Source organism: Mandrillus leucophaeus, unplaced genomic scaffold (assembly GCF_000951045.1).
Source record: "Mandrillus leucophaeus isolate KB7577 unplaced genomic scaffold, Mleu.le_1.0 Scaffold806, whole genome shotgun sequence".
NCBI classification, from domain to species: Eukaryota; Metazoa; Chordata; class Mammalia; order Primates; family Cercopithecidae; genus Mandrillus; species Mandrillus leucophaeus.
Window position 1 is genome coordinate 122753 of NW_012108764.1, and position 5241 is coordinate 127993.

Below are 5241 nucleotides of genomic sequence, written 5' to 3' on the forward strand. Positions count from 1 at the left end.
CTGAAAGAACCTTGATATTTTTTTGATGCTGCTTTTGACGATGGCAGCTGGATAATTCTATGTATACAACTAAAAATATAGGAGGATATTAATGCCAGTTGAGACATCCTCAGCCAATGGAGGATAAGAGCCAGTAGGTAAATGGCTGCTAATGAAAGTAAATTCACTTTTACACACACACACACACACACACACACACACACACCCCTCAGCCCAGTCAATAGAAGAATATCATTATGCTTTCAAATAATACCTTATTTTTCATGAAACTCCATGGTACTGGAGCAATGTTTCTCAAGGTAGGCTTTGATAGAACATTTCTCTATTATTATTCTATCTACACATACCATTCAGTATATGGTATGTCTTTGGAAATGACCCAAACTGTCCCCTTTCCTCCGTCTTCTAAAGTCCGAGGTATGGCTTTGAATAGGGGTCATTATTTTATTCTGATATTTGAGACAATACTCTGCATAAATCATTATTCTCCCATTTTCCTATTCTCACTGGATCTTCTGTTACCTTAAAAATATGTTCTCCTCAATAGGTCTCAGTAAATTGTGTTCAGAAACAAAAGCCTGGAAAACCCACGACAGATCTTTCACAAGGCAAGCAAAGTAGAGCCTACTAGAAAACAAATAGCTAACATATAAAAAGAAATCCTAAATGGATATTTCAAAAATTATCTTGCCACAAAAGTATTCCCTTAGGCCACTTCTCTGCTGAATTATTTACTATTTGAAAAATTAAACTTAGAGATGCAGAGTATGGTGTGGAAGGCAGATATTTTTAGGAAGATAAATGAGTATAATCTTTTTTCTTTCCTTCTTAAATCACTGGAAAGCAAAAAAGCAATGAATCAGTTTAGAAATATAAGCTGAGACTGACCTCTGAAATTTACCTCTTTGCATAGAATTGCTTACAAAGTCAAGTTACTAGTACAAAGTTTAGAATTGTAAGATTAAACTTAGAATACCTTAAAGTAAGTAATAGCATTTGCTTTTCATATTTAACTTAATTCAAATCCAACAATCCATCTAGAATGTTAAACTAATTGGTTTTCCCCCAATACACCTATATAATTCTTCTATATAGTTTCTCATTAACTTTTGAAATAGAAATCTGATTTGTAGGTTAAGTGAATTCAATTCTGATTTTATATTATCCTGTGTTTGTTTTACATTATACATTGTCAAAAAACAGCATATCCTTCTACATATCTAGAAAGATTTTTCTCTCTAATCAGAAATATTTATAAGAGTAGCAATGGAGTTTGTATAAACTCCCATAAAATAATTATTTCAATCCTTACTGGAACAAAATCTTTCTCCATTCTAACCTTTGGTCTAAAGACATACTTTTTTAATACTGGTTTATTTTCAATTCATTGTGTTGTAAGATTACTTACAATTTACGCAGTAAAACATATTAGAGTTACTGCTTTCTCTAGGTTTAATCCTAGTCCATTTAATTTTCCTCAAAAGACTATTATCTCTATTTTAATGATATATTTTACTGTCTCATTTAAAACATTTATAAAAGTTATGTCATGTTGCTTAAGTTTGGGATATGTACCATGTATACTAAGATTTTATCCCCTATAACTGTCTTATTTACCATTTATTGAATATCTTGTTATTTGCAAGGTATTGACATATATCACATTGGAGAAACAATGATAAATTAGACATTGGACAGCTGAAACAGTGCAGATAATATAGCTGTTTAGATGGCTGACATGAGTAAAACAGAGAACTCGAACTTTGAATTTGATCATTTGAAGGTGAGAAAAAGAAGAGCCTTTTATATGTAAGGAAACTATTGAACCAAAACAAAAAAGATGGAAAAAAGTAAATAAGGAAAACAGCAAGTTTTGGACGAGCAGAGTCTTTGTAAAGAAAGGGAGTGGAATATGACGTTTAAAAGGAATGTTAGCTGTAGACGATGGAATTACCAAAGGCTAGTGTGAGAAATTGGGGCTTTTATATAAAAGAAGTAGAGATTCATTGAAAGTTTTTGAGCAATCTAGTGGCATGTTAAGAATTACTAGGATTAACTCATCAGTTAACTATAACATTAATTAAGATTAGGAGACTCTGTAAGAATAAAATGATTGACTCACCCAACATTTATTTAATACCAACTATATACAATGTACTGTTAAGAATTACAGACTTAAGTAATATAATAAAGATTCTTATTTCAGAGCTTGCAAACCACTGGGAAGAAAAATTAGATGTTTCAAATTAAACCATATAAGAATAAATAATATTTAGAAGTATTAAATATTTGCTCTGGCACTCGAGTGATCAATAAAATTAGAGGGCAGTTTTGTGATGAGGGGCATGTATCCTGGAGTCAGCCTGGATGTTAGTACTGGCTCTACCATCTCCTAGCTATGTGAATATAGGCCATTTAATCTCTCTGTGAATAAATATTTCAGCAATCACATTAAGAAAATAGTAGTTAATATCTCATAGGTCAATTGTGAGAATTAATGACAAAATATATAAAATATTTAGTACAACATCTGGCATATTTTAAACATTCAAGAAGTGTTTGCAGAAATGAAGTCAGAGTTGACTCTCCTGGTAACCATAAAAGCTAGGAATGCTAGGAAGAGCATTTAGCTCAGATCTTTTGAGGTTACGGTTTAGCTCAAGGTAGTCTTCATGAAACATTCAGTCTGTGAATAATATAACTCAATTTAAGACTTGCAAACAAATAAAACAATGAGAGTCTAGGAAAGACTGTATACATTAAAGCCCTACTTAATCCTGCAAGATGTAAGATACTATTGCATTTGTTAAAATATGGAATACTATGAGTTCACTTATTTTGAAAAGAGATCCTCTGCGATGAGTAAGTTTGAAAAATGACAGAGATCATCTGTGATGAATAATTTTGGAAAATGATAAGGTCAGTGGGGCTGAAACTGCAATGATTGAGGTAGGAGTGATGAAATTACAAAAGGAGAAAATTGTAGTGGGTAGAAAATGGGGCTTGGAAATATGGACCCTTCTAGAGACAGAATGTGCAGAACATGATAAGGGATTGATTATGAAAATCAAGACAAAGAAGGAATAAGGGATAATGCCAATATTTGCAGTCAGTAGGCTTGGATGAAGTTAAAAAATCAACAGGTATAGGGAGTAAATGCAGAAGACTGTATGCAAAACAAAGATGAGCACTTCTGGGTTGAAGATACAAAAAATAAAGCTCTGCTAGAGCATAAGTGTAGATTGTCTTTTGAAAGATGGGAAGTAAATATATACATTTGTGAGTGAGTGAGTGCTACCCGAGGTCAATAGCATAGGCTAGGATATTTGCTGATATATCTCAATCAAACCCTGTGAATGAAAGAGGCCAAAACAAAACAAAAAAACCCAAACAAAGAAACTAAAAAAAAAGACCAACTTTTTAATTGTTAGAATATTTATGTTAGAAATCTGTTATTTTTTTTCTTTTCTTAAAAAAGAAATAACTTATTTTAGTTCATTGAAACTGCCTTTCTCTTCATTTATGAAATTTAGAAGTAATAATTCACTTGTAGAATTACTATAAAAAGACAATCCCTTAAGATTCCAACCTATAGAGTCAAATTATTTAATATTTTGGTTTATGTCATATTAGACTTTTTCTTTTGCAAAGAAACCTAATTTTGGAAAAGGCATTTCACTTCCCTGGCATTTTCAATAATCTTCAGATAATCTTGACATTAATTTTTTTACATCGTATCTCTACTGGAATGAAATTTCCCACCCTTTATTTACATTGAATTTGCTTAGTCTAGAGATGACATTATGGAGCATCTTTCATGCGAAATATGATAATGAGGCTTGATTCCCCATTGCTTCTGGAAGCTATCTTGTGATCTTGAGATGAGGTAGTCTCTGGACAAAGACTATATATACAAAAAGAATGTAAATAAAAACACAGTCCTTGTTTACAAGGACGTATTTATCCAAACATATGATCATCTGATCATTCATTTTATATATATGCACACATATATATACAATAATTGACTTCAGGCCTCTTCTAAATATGTAGAAAACTGAAGAATGTTTTTCCCACCATAGCAATGAGAGAAAACTAGATAATATATAAAATTATTTTCTCTTGAATCCAAAGAGTTGAAGTCACAGAAAAAGCCAGCATGAAATTTAAAGAAAGATAGGGCACAAGTACTAACACCTATGTTAGTACACAGGAGTAGACACGGCAAGACTAAAAACAGATAAAAACAAGTCTGCTCCAATTTTAACATATTGCTAACATCTGAGTGAAGTCTCACATGCAAGTATAGAACAGTGAGAGCAGCATACATGGCACGCTCAACTTAAAAACCTCCCTGAATGGGCATGAGAAATACTGAGGGTGGCCAGGAGAGCATTTTTTAGTAGATAAGCCTTGGAGAAGGGAAGATACCACAGGAAAAACAACACAAAACAAACAAAAAGTTCCACAAAGATATACCCAATCCAATCTTTCATAAATAACAGAAGTAAGTCACTAAGAGATGGGTTAGGACCATTTTAAATCTATCAAAGGAGGAAAATTAGAATAACTGAGAGAATCCTATACCTGAGTACCAGGGATGAAGGCCATACATAAAAATGAAGCTGAATCAGAAAAAGAGATAACCTTCCTTACCTTGCACTATGTCAGTGAGGGTAAGTAACAAGAAATAAGTAACCAGTGGGGAAAGGTAATGCACATGGAGAGACACCCTCCATGAGATGCAAAAGCACAGTGAAGGGATAAAGCTGCGAGTGGAGCTGGACCATAAAGGGAAACTCCTTGATAATTCAACTAAAACCCTAAATACAAAGTACTACTGGGGGAATTTAGAGCTGATGATTCACTAAAAGTATCTATGGCAAAACAATACCCAAATAATGCATAATTCCTGTCAATTTCAACTCAATTCCCAGACTAAAGTCAAAGTAGAAAAAAAGGCATGCCCATTTCATCACAAATACTTCTTTCCTTTATCTCTGTTGTTCTATGTACTATGTGTGACATATAATGAAAAATTAAGTGATACACAAGAGAGAAAGAAGAAAAACCAAATATACACAGCCATCCCATTACTGGGTATATACCCAAAGGATTATAAATCATGCTGCTATAAAGACACATGTACACGTATGTTTATTGCGGCACTATTCACAATAGCAAAGACTTGGAATCAACCCAAATGTCCATCAGTGACAGACTGGATTAAGAAAATGTGGC